This window comes from Sinohyriopsis cumingii, chromosome 3 (genome assembly GCF_028554795.1).
Source record: "Sinohyriopsis cumingii isolate HCF-2022 chromosome 3, ASM2855479v2, whole genome shotgun sequence".
NCBI lineage: Eukaryota > Metazoa > Mollusca > Bivalvia > Unionida > Unionidae > Sinohyriopsis > Sinohyriopsis cumingii.
In genome coordinates, this window is record NC_142963.1 from 87282425 (window position 1) to 87301115 (window position 18691).

General features: G+C 38.2%; 1 protein-coding gene across 1 annotated transcript in view; it reads right to left on the reverse strand.

Annotated features, from left to right (window-relative positions):
• LOC149803246 (extracellular serine/threonine protein CG31145-like) overlaps positions 1-17745 on the reverse strand; it is a 244312-nt gene extending 226567 nt beyond the window's left edge. The window contains exon 1 of the mRNA XM_089952896.1: positions 17609-17745. The gene's annotated coding sequence lies outside the window, so the exon portion shown is untranslated. The remainder of the gene's footprint in view (positions 1-17608) is intronic.
• Between the last annotated feature and the right edge of the window lie 946 nt (positions 17746-18691).

Here is an 18691-nt window from a genome sequence, read left to right on the forward strand (position 1 = left end):
ATAAAAAACAAAATAAAAAAGGGGTAGGCAATGGAAAGGCTATCTCTTTTCGAGAAATATGGGGGCCCTGAAAAGGGCCTTTGGGTTTTCTTCTTCTTCTTCTAATTTCTTCTTTTTCTCCACCAAGTTCTTATTTTATCTCCTACACTCTTTTACTTCTTTTTTTCTCCTCCTCTTCTTTCTTCTCTTCCTCTTCTTTCTTCTCTTCCTCCTCCTCTTCTTTCTTCCTCTTCTCATTTTCTTCTTTTTCAGTTTTTTCGTTCCATTTTGTGACGATCGTGGATAAATACCTATGTATCTATAATCAGCTGAAATTCCTATGAAATCCCACTATCTATTTATAGCTCCAACTTGTGGGTTTTTCCTTTGGAAAATCCCACTATCTTTTTATAGCCTCAGCTTGAGTGACGTTCCTGTTTATGAATTCTAGTATATATGTATAGCTACAAAATGTGGAAATCCCCAAGTCGATATTTATAGTCTCGAAATTTCCAGCGTCAGTGACGTCACTGTACTGAACACTAGGGATAAATATCAACAGTGTTGCAAGTGGCTGACCTGAATGCACGCTACTGCAGGTAGGTAGGTAGAGTGTATCTGATAGGGATAAAGTGAGTTTTATACGGACAAACAGAGACCAATACACACACCCACACAACGTACGCGCGCAGACACACACACACACACACACACATACACACATACACACACACACACACACATACAGAGGGAAGAGGAAAAAACAAACCCCAAATATACTATCAACACAGAAGGGAGATGATACAAACCCCAAATAAACTATCCACACAAACGTACGCGAACGCATACAAACCCCAAATATACTATCAACACAGAAGGGAGATGATACAAACCCCAAATAAACTATCCACACAAACGTATGCGAACGCATACAAACCCCAAATATACTATCAACACAGAAGGGAGATGATACAAACCCCAAATAAACTATCCACACAAACGTACGCGAACGCATACAAACCCCAAATATACTATCAACACAGAGTGAAGAAGTAAAAGTTTTTTGAAAGCACCTAAGCCCTCACCTGCAATGACCAACTCTGCCAAACACCTACACCCCACCCACCCCACCCCCCACTCCCAACACTACAAAACCCATTTAACCCGTTATTTTATGGCATCAGTGTGTGATTTAGGAAACATCAAGACACAAAATAATGGAGGAATAGACTGACTATTGTTTACCGACTTGCATGCCTAAAGAGCGTGCGTGAAGGAAAACATCCTTCCATTTCAATTCTAACTAAAACATGATCCAGAGGGATAGAGATAGGTGAAAGGGCACAATTTCATAAAGTGTGAGTAGAAAACAAAACACGCCATCCTTATTATACAATGTCAAGACCAAGAGACACTTACGTGTTCTTTCTGGTCTATTCTCTTTTAGAAGGTAGCATGAAATTTCACATCAGGGCCAACGCATCGGCTCACATTGTCAATTTTTCCATTTCCATGTCTTTACTGGCACAAGTTCTTCATCATCTTCAATTTCTTCTTCTTCTGAATCCCTCTTCTCTGTTTCGTCTTGTTTTTGTTTATTCTCTTTTCTCGTAGGGCACTCTGAATTCCAGTGTCCTTTCTCCTGACAACGATATTAGGTATCTTGACTTTTGTCTCTCTTTCTTAGACGAAGCAGGTATTCTGGAGACAAATACCCATTTACCTTTGCAGATATAGCAAACTTCATTAGCACTTACACACTTTCGTATGACTCTCATCAAATCAACGACCAAAAGAGTAAGTTTTGTTGCCACTTTCGCATGTGAATTATGCTTTCGTATGACTTTTAGCAAATATTTGACCAGCAGGTCGATCTGTGCTGACTCTTCCATCTTTGATCGTTTGAGAGCGGAATGAATACTCTGACGCTAAGACACTCTCCTTATATACAGAGACCTGCTGCGTATGAAACCTAGTCAAATGTAATTTTGCAATAAGATGAAACGATTTCATTGAGGAAGTAAAAGGCAATGATGTACCGTATCGCCTCACACAAAACCTGAAGTGTTAGTTCAAATCCGTGTCAGCGATTTCGAAGACGACATAACTGGGCTTTAATCAATGCTCTCCATTTCTGCCACAAAACCACGAGTCCTGATTCACGCCAAAAGAAATTTCGTTCGGTCCATAAAAAATAGTATCACATCTGAGAAACGCAAAAACGAACTTCCAGAAAACTGAGAACGACGGCTTACACCTACAACGTAAATGTATGAGTTCAAGTAGTGCGTAAAACTTAGTCAAATTAAATTTTTATAGTCAAGACGAAACGATCTCTTTTCGAAGAAGAAAGCAGACACCAAACGACAATGGCGATCCGTGTCACATAACACTTTTCAAAATGTGTATAATCAGAGGTTTATTTAGCGATCTGCACGGTTAAATTAAATGTTGATGTATTTTGCAATAAGACGGACACAATTTCCATGGGATCGCCCATGGTACGATTGTTCGTGCATTAGTTTAATTTTTAAAAATATTTTTTTTATATAAATCGCCTATAGGATAGACCCAGTAAAGCATGGCCATTCTCGTCACTGTCTGAATAGCTACTCAAGTCAATTCGAAGCGAACGCGGTAAGAAAATAAGTATAGCCAATGAAATGGCTTACAACGGGTGATGCATTGTTTTGTTCTAGGACTGTGTGGCATAATAATCCCTATGTTCTTGCGTTGTTACCATTACAGTGCAGACACTGAAATGTGAACTTACAAGCCCTCTTTGTGTGTGTGTGTTGTACCATTTCCTCTTACCACATCAAAATACTGAGCGTCACAGTATTGGTTCGCGTTTTCAAGCTGACCATTTTTTTTATATCTCACTTAAACATTTCGACATAAACACTCACACTCACATCGGTAGAATCAGAACAGACGTGTTACAGTATTGAGGGGCATGTTATCTTTTTTTTTCAAACCAATAAATTTGGGGTTTGTATGAAGTAAAGAACCGAAAGTACAGTGAAATTCAAGGATGATGACCCAATCTGTCTGTCTATTGATGCATGTATTTACTTAAGAAGAAATATGACCTCTAAAACACAAAGAGATACGGCAAGCATGATTAGATTAAACACAACGATGTTTTTCCTTCACGCCTGTGTAATTTAGAGTTTCAATCGTCTTTGAACACAAACTTGGTCTCCTTTTGTAGGGCTTGAAATAATTAAAAAAAGCTGAAAAATCTTAAGCACTTTGCTATAGATAATTTCATCAACAGACTAAACAACATAAATACCGTTACAACAATAGAAAGCCTTAAATCTTCTATCAAAAAGAAATGCATGAAAAAAATTAAAGATTAACGATAACTAACCAATGAAACCGAATTTAACAAAGGCAATGACATGTGAAGAAATGCCTCTCACTTTGGAAAGGTAGGCGAATGTACTCTGTCATGCACCATCAACTTGAAAAAAATTATAAACAGAGAGAAACCTGAATTCAAAATTCAGTTGTTTTTTTTTTTTGTTTTCTTCAAAATTATTTCGTTTCTTTTTTCTTTTTTTTGGAACAAATCTAAGCACTAATATAGAGTGGAAAAGGGAAAATGCACATACAAGCTTTGATATTTCTGAAAAAATGAGGGGATATTCCTAACGTTCATAACCACCTATATATGCTTGGACTTGTCTGTGACTTATCCACAAAACAAGATGTACATATTTCTGGTCAAGCTGCAAGTGTGTGCGTGTTTTTGAAAATGGTAAAAACTTGGATATACAATTTTCTCGTGACACTTATAAAGTGAAGAGTCTGTGCAAGTGTCAAAAGCCAAAGTCATATAAGTTTTGTATTTTGTACGGTTTGTAAAGATTTCCACTTTAGGAAATGTGAAATATCACAAGTTATTATCACAAACAGAAGTGGAACATAGGGGCTTGCAAGAAAGAAAATAACCCAGACAGTTGGTGTCATCAAGAGTGCTAGAGACGGTACCCGAACTTGCTTGCTTGCTTACTTGAATTAAAGTGATTTTCGCTCTAATGGAGCATGTATCACTGGTTTAATAACGCACCGCGTGATTTTTAATTACTCCTGGGGAAGGAAAGAGAGCCTCATCCCCCAGGCTTTTATGTACTCACAGACTATTTTTAAATTTAGCCACTCAGGTGTAGGACTAACTAGTCCTTAACAACCTGACTGAAAGGCTTTACACATGAGTGGGAATTGTCTCACCACACACTCATTTTTCTGTCCGAGCGTGGTAAAGGAGGAAAAAGGTGCTCAGCAAGACAGCCATGGATGTTAAGTACTCACCAAAACGCTAGCCCGTACTTATTTCAAATCAAGTCGTGTCACCAAAAAAGACGACGTGTACGACATCAAAGGCATTGTCAAACGCAGAATGCCTCAATGCTAACTGGCTAGGTCTGCATTTCTTGCTCCCGCTGCTGTTGCGTATATTTCTTCCCTCCACACCGAGTTCTGGGCCTAATTATTTTAATTTGGTTGTACCCGAACTTACATTATCCATATTATCACCAACAAAAAAAAAAAAAACGCAAAAAAAAACCCGCACAGACCTAAAAGAAACATTCACTCACTTTTTTACAGAATATTACTATTTTTTAAATTTTGATAATCTACGGAAACGAACAACTTAGAGTCACACTTTCTAACCAAGATAAAGAAATCATGTGCTGATAGACTCACTTCTGTATTTTTTCTTCTAACTGACTAACATATCATAGGCAATGGAATGTTATTTCTTTTCGAGAGTATGGGGTAGCCCTGAAATTTTTTGGGAACTTGAAGCTATGGCGATCGCTTAGGTTATAAGATGGCGGCCTCCTCTGACGACAGGCTTTCTCACAGGATAAGGTCTGCTTCTTCGGAAAAGAGAAGAAGAACTCTTTGGTGTCGATACGACAATCGACAAAGCCTCTGTCAGGTTCATGCTGCTGCTGTTGCTGCTCTCTCTCTGCCGTTTATGAAGTCTGTACTTCTCCATCCATTCTTCTTTCTCCTTCTTGAATTCCTCCTTGAAGAGCTCTTCTTTCAGGTCTTCAGTGACTTTCAACATTATGATATTGTCTATCTCTTCAGGTCTCGGTATCAGACTTGTCATGACCCTATGCAAATTCACATAGGCTTCGTTCAACTTGGCTAATCTTGAGCACATCTTCGTAGGAAGATAAGTTAACAATGGATGGGCAGACTGGAGACTTCCCCGTTTGTATTGTCAAAGCGCGGACGTGAAGGAAAACATTGCTACACGGTTTTCGAGCCGGAACGTTCAAATAGTGTTATGGGAGGGATAGAAAGAAGTCAAAGAGCATCAATTTAACATTCCTATAGCCAAACAAACCACAAAGGCATTTTTTTCTTCAAAACACAACATTTTTTTATTCATACTAACAAACAACTCTAACATTTTTTTAACAATAATCTAACACTATAACATCAAACATTTTTTTCAAATACCAAACGTTTTTTTAATTCACACTCTACTTTAAACAGGGCTGACAACGTTGTGAATGAAATTGTGATTTCCACTGTTGGAAATCATTAGGCCATTGATGGACACTACGTTTCCTAGCTTGAGACAAAAGATAAGCATAATGGTCACAAAACCATCGATCTACTTTCACATCGTTTCTAGCAGAAGAACGAGGATCAAAATGAGTCACTAAATGTTCTAAGGAATAGCCCAGGCTGCGATGATGCAGAAAATACACACAGTACTGTCCACACACCAAGGAATCTGTGCCTTGTAATTTCACATTATTGAATCGGGTGGTTTGAGCATTTCTTCTCATAAAGTCGATGATATCGTCTTCCAAAGGGGGCAATCCGTACGAATCGAAATATTCCACACATCCTTCTTGAGGAAAGTAGACAGCTACCCAGTGGGTTCCTGGGAGATGACTGTCGTCCGTGTTGATCACGTAAGCTTGATGGTCTTTAGGTTTGCGATGAGGGAGTTCATCTTTAGCACAGACGACAGGATTCCAAGAAGCCGTATACGAACTGTGGTTCAAAAGGTAATAAAGTTCTCAGGTATCCATTTTTTGTTTTTTTTCTTAAGTCATCAATTCGATCCTGACTTTCTGCTTGAAAATGTCTGACAAGTAATCGTTTTCTTCGCCTTGTCTCCCAACTCTGATCCAACAGAGCTTCGATGCGATGGATCTCTTGAGTTGTTAATGGAGGACAATAATGTTCACGCAAGCCTTTATACCACTGTTGTAACACGTCTTCTTCCGAGATGAGACTCCAAGCTTCGTCCAGATATTCGTCCAATTTTTCTTCTTGACTCAGCATTAGCATTTATCGTGTTGAATTTGACTGGGATGATCGTTATGACATCCATAGCAATCTTTCTTGATCAATTCCTTAATTTTTTTTCTGTCAAGACTATAGCATAACAGGAAACTATATGTGATTCTTGTTCTGGCCATCTAGACTTCATCATGATAACTTCTTCGTCTTTGTCTTGGGGTTCTCCTTCCTCAGGATCTTCACATTCCATGTCCAAAGAATCCCTACTATACAAACATTGATAAAAGTCTTCCATGACTTCTAATAGTGTAGAATGACTTCTATCAAACTGTTGGCTTATATCGTATTGTCCAATTCAGCATACAGGAGGACGTTCACCGTATTATCTGCGCGTAGATTTTTTGCAAACTGAAATTCCACACGGATCTGGCCGGATTTTATAGGGTGAAAATGTCACTCGTCGCTGTCTTGACTTACAATTCGTTAGAGAACCGTTTTCGAAAATGGAGTTTCACTGTAACTTTCCCTTTGGAGAAGGGAATATTTTGTCCCAGATCTCCTTTTATAGCAATGTTGACAGTGTCTAAATACGACTTACTGACGGGTAAATAGTGAGGATGTACAAATTCACGGTGTACGTGATAGGTGTTTGCACCTTCCTGGTCATTGTTTGTGGTACTATCCACTTTGAAAGGAATGACACGCAGTAACGGCACAGAGGTGTGTCCCACCACGTTGTACTCCACCACATCGGAATACACAAAGATCAAATTAAGTCCTTGGTTCAGTTCTACCGGGTTTCCAAAAGCTCTGTAAAAATCCGTATTACTTTTGATCTTGGGGCTCATATTGTTTGCGACCATTTCTGCATGTCCACCCAAAATTTCAAACAAACTACCATTGAACCTGAGGGACAATGTGTCCGTATCTTGAAATTTGATCACGAGACGATGAGCCACTTTATGGTACTCAATCTTCACACTTTTTTTAGCTCTGTTCAGTGCTTTGCCAAAGGCTAAGTTGAACCTGTCCGCAATAGTCTCCACCAAATGTTCACCACTAAAATAATAACCTGAAGGAATTTTCAAGGTGTAGATAATGAAGGCTGGATTGCTGGCTGCTCTTGTGTCCCCTAAAAACCCGATTTTGTTGATTTCTTCCTCCAATTGAGCATTCAGGATTTCCACCTCGAAAGTGTTTTGCTTTTCGGTGATGTTTTTGATTTGTGTTGGGTGAATGATTTCCACTAAAGCCACTTCCCAATGGGCTTCGTGATCTAACTGGATGGTCTGAGGTAATTTGACCGTGTAACAGCACAACGTGTTGTTGGGAAACACCTCCATGGAACTGTCACTGGGTAAGGTTAAGTAAAATTGGCTGTTATTGCTCATAATTCCAGAGTTTTGTGGCTCTCCGAGGCGATACTGGAAGTCAGAGGAGTGTCTCCGACCAAAATGGAGTTGTTGTTGGAGTGGTGGCTGGCACTGACACTGGACACAAGGTTCCCGTGGTTCCCGTTCGAGGAGAATTTCAGGGAGGGATTGGGAAGCAGGTAATCGATGTAACTGCTCAATACAATGGTCCACAATTGTTTGTCTCAATGTTGCAAACTCAAATTGGCGATGGCTGCCCCGATGACACAATACACCACGAAGATTTGGCAGAAAAAGACGATTTGCGTTTTAGGCACACGTTCTCCACACTACACCCACAAGGGTTGTTTTTGTAAATCTTGCAGAGAAGAATTGGGTGAAGGAGTGATCGCAGTAGCTGAATCTGTGTGAAAGGGAATGATGGTCACTTCTTTTTATAGTCGATGACGTGCGAAGCGTCGATCCAAGAATGATAACTGGTCGGATATCCTTTCCAACGTACTTTGACTTCTTTGACGTCGTTTGCCCACTTTACGGTTTCTGCCAGTTAGCACTCCACCCACCTCGAGAACACAAATAACATCTAGTCAACAGCCGACTATACCTAACAAACAACCCGTCCCGGAAAGAGTGGTGGCAAAACAAAGGTCCAATTATCTTAGACAAACGGTATGGCAAACTCAAATGTAATTATCGGAGGCACTACGTTCTTTTCTCACTCCGATACTACAGGCAATCTCAGCTGAAATAACAACCACAACAACAATAACAGCGACAGACACCATAGCGGCGGATTTGAAATTATCTGAAGAATTAGTATCAGAACCAGAAAAAGAAATTGAGGCGGTTGAGGAGGAGGAGGGGGACGCTGACCCTCGTTGAAAAGTACACCGAAATGGGGCTAGATCAATCATTGTATGACGTCAACATAGCAGGGCAGTTTATTAGAGCCATACAATACGTTGCCTACAGATCTCTAGACACCTTTAAACCAAGACCTTCTCAATGGGATTAGGGGTCAGAGTTCTTCCCCAATTCTACAGACAAACCTACACTGGATACCCCCTCAGTCAACTGGTAGAAGCCGCTGCTTACATTACCGCCCATCATGGCTACGCATTTCCTGATATCAAGAATCATGTGACTAGGAGTGCGGGAAAGAACGTGAAAGCAAAAGAGAGACGTGTTACCTTCTAACAGAAAAAACAGACTTTTTTAGGGCTCCAAAAGATTGCTTTTTATTAAATAGGGAACCATATTTGGCTTGGTATCCCTCCTTGACTAAACTATTCTCGAAACAAACTTGACCCATTGGAACACTGCAACAAACTTAACTTTTTAAACCTAACAGTGACCAAACTGGTATATGTCGCTTAGACATAATAATTTAAATAAGATCAGTATGGCTATTTTTATGTACACTAAGAACTAATATTAGACAGATATGTTAGGAAATTTAACAGACTCGTTAGATTTGAACTAATTGCACAGGTGGTTAACACATTATTGGTACTTATTATTGTCGATTAGCAAAAAACAGGACTTGATTTGAAATAAGTACGGGCTGGCGTTTTGGTGAGTACTTAACATCCATGGCTGTCTTGCTGAGCACCTTTTTCCTCCTTTACCACGCTCGGACAGAAAAATGAGTGTGTGGTGAGACAATTCCCACTCATGTGTAAAGCCTTTCAGTCAGGTTGTTAAGGACTAGTTAGTCCTACACCTGAGTGGCTAAATTTAAAAATAGTCTGTGAGTACATAAAAGCCTGGGGGATGAGGCTCTCTTTCCTTCCCCAGGAGTAATTAAAAATCACGCGGTGCGTTATTAAACCAGTGATACATGCTCCATTAGAGCGAAAATCACTTTAATTCAAGTAAGCAAGCAAGCAAGTTCGGGTACCGTCTCTAGCACTCTTGATGACACCAACTGTCTGGGTTATTTTCTTTCTTGCAAGCCCCTATGTTCCACTTCTGTTTGTGATAATAACTTGTGATATTTCACATTTCCTAAAGTGGAAATCTTTACAAACCGTACAAAATACAAAACTTATATGACTTTGGCTTTTGACACTTGCACAGACTCTTCACTTTATAAGTGTCACGAGAAAATTGTATATCCAAGTTTTTACCATTTTCAAAAACACGCACACACTTGCAGCTTGACCAGAAATATGTACATCTTGTTTTGTGGATAAGTCACAGACAAGTCCAAGCATATATAGGTGGTTATGAACGTTAGGAATATCCCCTCATTTTTTCAGAAATATCAAAGCTTGTATGTGCATTTTCCCTTTTCCACTCTATATTAGTGCTTAGATTTGTTCCAAAAAAAAGAAAAAAGAAACGAAATAATTTTGAAGAAAACAAAAAAAAAAAACAACTGAATTTTGAATTCAGGTTTCTCTCTGTTTATAATTTTTTTCAAGTTGATGGTGCATGACAGAGTACATTCGCCTACCTTTCCAAAGTGAGAGGCATTTCTTCACATGTCATTGCCTTTGTTAAATTCGGTTTCATTGGTTAGTTATCGTTAATCTTTAATTTTTTTCATGCATTTCTTTTTGATAGAAGATTTAAGGCTTTCTATTGTTGTAACGGTATTTATGTTGTTTAGTCTGTTGATGAAATTATCTATAGCAAAGTGCTTAAGATTTTTCAGCTTTTTTTAATTATTTCAAGCCCTACAAAAGGAGACCAAGTTTGTGTTCAAAGACGATTGAAACTCTAAATTACACAGGCGTGAAGGAAAAACATCGTTGTGTTTAATCTAATCATGCTTGCCGTATCTCTTTGTGTTTTAGAGGTCATATTTCTTCTTAAGTAAATACATGCATCAATAGACAGACAGATTGGGTCATCATCCTTGAATTTCACTGTACTTTCGGTTCTTTACTTCATACAAACCCCAAATTTATTGGTTTGAAAAAAAAAGATAACATGCCCCTCAATACTGTAACACGTCTGTTCTGATTCTACCGATGTGAGTGTGAGTGTTTATGTCGAAATGTTTAAGTGAGATATAAAAAAAATGGTCAGCTTGAAAACGCGAACCAATACTGTGACGCTCAGTATTTTGATGTGGTAAGAGGAAATGGTACAACACACACACACAAAGAGGGCTTGTAAGTTCACATTTCAGTGTCTGCACTGTAATGGTAACAACGCAAGAACATAGGGATTATTATGCCACACAGTCCTAGAACAAAACAATGCATCACCCGTTGTAAGCCATTTCATTGGCTATACTTATTTTCTTACCGCGTTCGCTTCGAATTGACTTGAGTAGCTATTCAGACAGTGACGAGAATAGCCATGCTTTACTGGGTCTATCCTATAGGCGATTTATATAAAAAAAATATTTTTAAAAATTAAACTAATGCACGAACAATCGTACCATGGGCGATCCCATGGAAATTGTGTCCGTCTTATTGCAAAATACATCAACATTTAATTTAACCGTGCAGATCGCTAAATAAACCTCTGATTATACACATTTTGAAAAGTGTTATGTGACACGGATCGCCATTGTCGTTTGGTGTCTGCTTTCTTCTTCGAAAAGAGATCGTTTCGTCTTGACTATAAAAATTTAATTTGACTAAGTTTTACGCACTACTTGAACTCATACATTTACGTTGTAGGTGTAAGCCGTCGTTCTCAGTTTTCTGGAAGTTCGTTTTTGCGTTTCTCAGATGTGATACTATTTTTTATGGACCGAACGAAATTTCTTTTGGCGTGAATCAGGACTCGTGGTTTTGTGGCAGAAATGGAGAGCATTGATTAAAGCCCAGTTATGTCGTCTTCGAAATCGCTGACACGGATTTGAACTAACACTTCAGGTTTTGTGTGAGGCGATACGGTACATCATTGCCTTTTACTTCCTCAATGAAATCGTTTCATCTTATTGCAAAATTACATTTGACTAGGTTTCATACGCAGCAGGTCTCTGTATATAAGGAGAGTGTCTTAGCGTCAGAGTATTCATTCCGCTCTCAAACGATCAAAGATGGAAGAGTCAGCACAGATCGACCTGCTGGTCAAATATTTGCTAAAAGTCATACGAAAGCATAATTCACATGCGAAAGTGGCAACAAAACTTACTCTTTTGGTCGTTGATTTGATGAGAGTCATACGAAAGTGTGTAAGTGCTAATGAAGTTTGCTATATCTGCAAAGGTAAATGGGTATTTGTCTCCAGAATACCTGCTTCGTCTAAGAAAGAGAGACAAAAGTCAAGATACCTAATATCGTTGTCAGGAGAAAGGACACTGGAATTCAGAGTGCCCTACGAGAAAAGAGAATAAACAAAAACAAGACGAAACAGAGAAGAGGGATTCAGAAGAAGAAGAAATTGAAGATGATGAAGAACTTGTGCCAGTAAAGACATGGAAATGGAAAAATTGACAATGTGAGCCGATGCGTTGGCCCTGATGTGAAATTTCATACTACCTTCTAAAAGAGAATAGACCAGAAAGAACACGTAAGTGTCTCTTGGTCTTGACATTGTATAATAAGGATGGCGTGTTTTGTTTTCTACTCACACTTTATGAAATTGTGCCCTTTCACCTATCTCTATCCCTCTGGATCATGTTTTAGTTAGAATTGAAATGGAAGGATGTTTTCCTTCACGCACGCTCTTTAGGCATGCAAGTCGGTAAACAATAGTCAGTCTATTCCTCCATTATTTTGTGTCTTGATGTTTCCTAAATCACACACTGATGTCATAAAATAACGGGTTAAATGGGTTTTGTAGTGTTGGGAGTGGGGGGTGGGGTGGGGTGGGGTGTAGGTGTTTTACAGAGTTGGTCATTGCAGGTGAGGGCTTAGGTGCTTTCAAAAAACTTTTACTTCTTCACTCTGTGTTGATAGTATATTTGGGGTTTGTATGCGTTCGCGTACGTTTGTGTGGATAGTTTATTTGGGGTTTGTATCATCTCCCTTCTGTGTTGATAGTATATTTGGGGTTTGTATGCGTTCGCATACGTTTGTGTGGATAGTTTATTTGGGGTTTGTATCATCTCCCTTCTGTGTTGATAGTATATTTGGGGTTTGTATGCGTTCGCGTACGTTTGTGTGGATAGTTTATTTGGGGTTTGTATCATCTCCCTTCTGTGTTGATAGTATATTTGGGGTTTGTATGCGTTCGCGTACGTTTGTGTGGATAGTTTATTTGGGGTTTGTATCATCTCCATTCTGTGTTGATAGTATATTTGGGGTTTGTTTTTTCCTCTTCCCTCTGTATGTGTGTGTGTGTGCATGTGTGTATGTGTGTGTGTGTGTGTCTGCGCGCGTACGTTGTGTGGGTGTGTGTATTGGTCTCTGTTTGTCCGTATAAAACTCACTTTATCCCTATCAGATACACTCTACCTACCTGCCTGCAGTAGCGTGCATTCAGGTCAGCCACTTGCAACACTGTTGATATTTATCCCTAGTGTTCAGTACAGTGACGTCACTGACGCTGGAAATTTCGAGACTATAAATATCGACTTGGGGATTTCCACATTTTGTAGCTATACATATATACTAGAATTCATAAACAGGAACGTCACTCAAGCTGAGGCTATAAAAAGATAGTGGGATTTTCCAAAGGAAAAACCCACAAGTTGGAGCTATAAATAGATAGTGGGATTTCATAGGAATTTCAGCTGATTATAGATACATAGGTATTTATCCACGATCGTCACAGAAGTTGATATTGTAAGTAGTTACTAATTTTATCTATTATATAGTGTGTGTGTTTATGTGTGTGTGTGTGAGTATGTCTGCGCGCGTACGTTGTGTGTGTGTGTGTGAGTATGTGTGTGTGTGTGAGTATGTCGGCGCGCGTACGTTGTGTGTGTGTGTGTGTGTTTGTGTGTGTGTGTGTGTGTGTGTGTGTCTGCGCGCGTACGTTGTGTGTGTCTATTGGTCTCTGTTTGTCCGTATAAAACTCACTTTATCCCTATCAGATACACTCTACCTACCTACCTACAGTGGCGCGTATTCAGGTCAGCCACTTGCAACACTGTTGATATTTTATCCCTAGTGTTCAGTACAGTGACGTCACTGACGCTGGAAATTTCGAGACTATAAATATCGACTTGGGGATTTCCACATTTTGTAGCTATACATATATACTAGAATTCATAAATAGGAACGTCACTCAAGCTGAGGCTATTAAAAGATAGTGGGATTTTCCAAAGGAAAAACCCACAAGTTGGAGCTATAAATAGATAGTGGGATTTCATAGGAATTTCAGCTGATTATAGATACATAGGTATTTATCCACGATCGTCACAAAATGGAACGAAAAAATTGAAAAAGAAGAAAATGAGAAGAGGAAGAAAGAAGAGGAGGAGGAAGAGAAGAAAGATGAGGAAGAGAAGAAAGAAGAGGAGGAGAAAAAAAGAAGAAAAAGAGTGTAGGAGATAAAATAAGAACTTGGTGGAGAAAAGAAGAAATTAGAAGAAGAAGAAGAAAACCCAAAGGCCCTTTTCAGGGCCCCCATATTTCTCGAAAAGAGATAGCCTTTCCATTGCCTACCCCTTTTTTATTTTGTTTTTTATTTTTTTTAAAAAATAGAGACCCTCCCTGTTTAAATTTTACATAGACCCTATACAGTCCCAAGGGTTTTTGGCCATGTTAAATTCCATAGACCCTATACAGTCCCATGGGTTTTTGGCCATGTTAATTCCCATAGACCCTATATTGTCCCACGATTTTTGTCCATGTTAAATTTACATAGACCCTATATTGTCCCAGGGGTGTTTTTAATGATAAGTCCCATAGACCCTATACTATCCCTATTCACTACTATCGTAATGATCTCTCGCCTTCACTTACATAGCTTAATCGCGGTGATAATTCACCGAAGGTGAAATCATATCAACCAATACGGTAGCAGACGTCACCTCATGAATAATAAATAACTTCTGGAATTCCCCGTAATGTCAAGCAAGCATATCAAATTTCATTAGAACTAACCATTGCAACCTGACTATGTTTATCCAACATAGCTTGAGACATTATTGAAAAATAGTTGAAATGGGTACAACGTCACCCGATGCTTTGCTTCCGTCTGCTCCGAACGCTGGACAAGATAACAGTGAAGCCCCCGTTACATGTACGTGGTGTTATTTATAGGAAAAGGTCATGTGACCAATAACCAATCAGATTCCATAGCGCTCACTGACCAAAGAGTGCAAATGGCGGATTAGTACGTATTTTGACGGCGAGTGCACAGCCAAACATTGGAATTATGGAATAATTTGACCATGTCATGGTGGAATTATACATGATGCAAGGTAATTTCCTTATACTGCTATGACTAACATGTAAAATATGCACCAAATATTTATACAAGGTTACAATACATACCGAATCTGTCTATCTGTCTATCACATCGTGTCAAAACATTGTGAATCAGCGTGTTCCAATACACAATGCAGGTAACAAAATTCACTTGCTAAACGCTGAAAGACGTGTCCTAGATAAGTAAGTTATACATATTACCATACATATATCTCATCTAGGAAATGATGCATAGTAATTACATTGTAAATTCGTAATGAAGGTAATGTTCATTACATTAAAATGATGAAACCACCTCAGTATTGTAGTATGCGTTGGGAGAAAACATCCGACTGAGAGTACTCCAAGAACATCCTGATTTTACATTAATTTCTTTGCCCAGTAACAAAACTGTTATTCCTCTCTCCCACTGAATGTGCTGATCAGCCAATAGTCTTGAATGTACTAATGTATCAGTAGGTTTGTCAACTTGCAATTATATAACCCAGGTTGTCTTTGAATGAATTCACAATAATCCTAAAGTAGAATTTTAGTCCAAAATGTCAATGAGCACTCTTTCCATGCATAAGTCAAATAAATGATTCCTCTCAAATTATATATGAACACAACAGTAAGTAATTCACCAGACTGAACTTGAAACAGGATTGAATAATTGTTTACCTCATGCTATATAAAATACTTTCACTTGACCTAAGACATAAATATTCCCAGGATGTGAGTTATTTCAAATGGAAAAGTCTATCAAATTTTAAAATAGTTTCCTTGTAGAACATGCTAAGTTTGTAAATAACAATAAGATTAGGCTTTGAAATATAATCGATGAAATGATCTTTTAAATATACGACAAAAGTCAAGTAGGCCAGAACAAAGACAAAAGTGAAGCACACAATATAAATTAAATATACATAACACTTATAAAATTGTAACCAGTAAGTAAATTTAATTTAGTCTATTTGATTTTTTTTATCTACATAATTTCTAATTTTGTTCATTTTATTCAAGCAATGTCTATCTGATTTTTCTATTTGAAAAGATTTCATTAATAAAAAACTAAATCAGTGAGTTTAGTATACCAAACCATTGTGATAATAAATACACGCTTCACGGGCAATGTAGAACTGAGTAAAAGTTTCAGAAATAATCAATACTGTCTCAGCATTACTGCTTCTTCAATCAATGAAAAAACCTTCTGAATTAAACTTTGACAAATGAAAATTCATGCATGTTGTAAGCTGCCTCTTTTCTGATGAACTTAAAGTTGACATTTCGCTAAATATTGACAATTTGGTTGGTGTATCCCAAATGCACTGGCAATTCTTCTAAACAGGTCAGTGATAGTGCCAGATGTTCATAAATTGAAGTGGAAGAAATATTGATTGCACCATGAATAAAACTCCGTATATGAAAGTTGTTTGAGTCTTAACTGTATGTATCTGAAAGTTGAGTACACTTGTAAGTGCATAGGCACGGGTTCTTTATGATTTCTTATGGCACGTGTAGGGTTGACTTTATATATTATCTATACGTTTGGAAGCAGATGGGGAAGACTTACTGATATTACCCAACACTAGCTTTAATTTTTACGATCGCGAGGAGATAAACTAGAACAACACTGACTATTCATCATAACAAACTGAACGGTTGAATTAGTGATGTCGATGACATCAATACTTTGCAGATTTGCACAGAAACTAAGATATACGTCTATTCAGACTGTGTAAAATTTGTACAGCAACTAAGATGACCGTTCCGGTGGCCTAGTGGTTAGAGTGTCCGTCTCGGATGCGGGAGGTCGTGGGTTCGATACCCGGCCAAGTCATACCAAAGACTTACAAAATGGTACTAACAGTTGCCTCGCTTGGCGCTCAGCATTAAGAGGTTAGTGTTTGGACTGGTCGGCCTGGTGTCAGGATAATGTGACTGGGTGGGACATCATGCTACATGTCTGAGGCATGATGCCCCAGTGCTAGACATCACTATAAACTGCCACACTGCAGACATCGTAGCAATATGACTGAAAACTTGTTAAAGCTACGTTAAAAAACCCAAATCACACACACACACACACACACACACACACACACACACACAACTAAGATGTGGGTCCATTCAGACTGTAACATTTGTACAGCAACTAAGATGTGGGTCTATTCAGACTGTAATATTTGTACAGCAACTAAGATGTGGGTCCACTGAAATCGTGTACATGTTGTACAAGGACGAAATAAAAAAACGTAGAGGGAAATGGTCAAATGCCCTGTTTCATGCTATACGTAGCAGGTACGTTGTGAATAGTAAAAAGGCTATTCAATGTGGGTTTTGTTTTCTTCTTCTTTTTCTTCTTGAATTTCGGACTTGATTACTCCATTACAAAATTAGTTGACTCTGACATAGTTTTGTGCCACAGCAAATTTCAGTTCTTTCATTTTACTATTTTCTTCAATTTTACTGTGGCCAAACTGGAGAACACAAACGACTCATGATGTTACCAACACTATCGTCAACAAGACTTAGATATATTGTATCTTACTATTTATAATTATATACAGACAGCTGATAAACCTACACAAAAATGCTTTTTGGATTTCAACATATTGCTCTAAAACTGATGAAATGGAGATAGGGATTTGTGAGAAAACCAATAGGCCATATTGTGGAATATTTAGAAATGAAGGTAAAACTTACCTTACAACAACTGAATATCCAGATCTTTTCAATGTCTTGTTGTCATTTAAATCCGATTGAACACCAAATTATACCTTACTTTCGATGACTCTAAGCATCACCTTCAAAACTATTAGTCCTCACCAATTTCTGCCACCTTTACCGCTCTTATCTTACACTCTATAGCAAAAGTATTTGCTACATATAGCAAATTGCTCGAAAAAGACAATTTTCACTGGATAACACTTGAAACTAGTTCTAGTTGAACACTTTGGTAACCAAGGAGTTCAGTCGGATTGCGCCATAGCTGTCAGTTGTGTTAGCTTCATCAATTAATCTTGCATCCATCCAAGTAAACATCCCATAGCTGCACGTTCTCGGCGCTGTCACGTGAAATTGTCATGATTGATTTTTGTCAAAACAGAAATATAAAATTAGGTCGATCATAAAACCATGTCAAGCATATCCCATTCAGTTGATCAATCGACTGTATTGGTCTTTTGTATTGCGAGACGCCCATTCTATTGGTTAGAACAAGGTGATGAATTTACTCTTTAATCCAACAAATAACAAGAAGCTGAACAATATAAATAGAAATTAGTGACGTATTACAACCAAGCTGCACGGCTAATCAGTAATAGTAGCGGGAAGTTTGTAGTATTTCCTTTGCTGAAGGAAGTTAAATCCTAATTACAATTGGTATCAGGTAATGGATAACAAACTCCCAACAATAGGAAAAATCGTCAAACATAATCCGAGTTATCAAAAAGTACGTCTTGCCATGTTCACTATTAGTTCTAGATTTCGGATACTGTGACACAGCTAGGTAAACGTGCATTTTTAAACTTTCTAAATTTCTTTTCTGACCATGTGAAATTAAGATCATCAGGCACGCAGACGAGATTCTAAAACCAAATTTACGTAGGTGTTATCTCTTTCAGTATCGACCTGTAATATTCACTTCAACATTTGTATGTCTACTCTTCAAAAGCAAAGTTATATTAAACTTTAAACCAAAGCACACGAATTCAAGTGCAATTTTTTTCTGTCTATTAATCTGTTGTTTTACCTGCAAACTGAAACGACTAAATTGTGGGTTCCGTT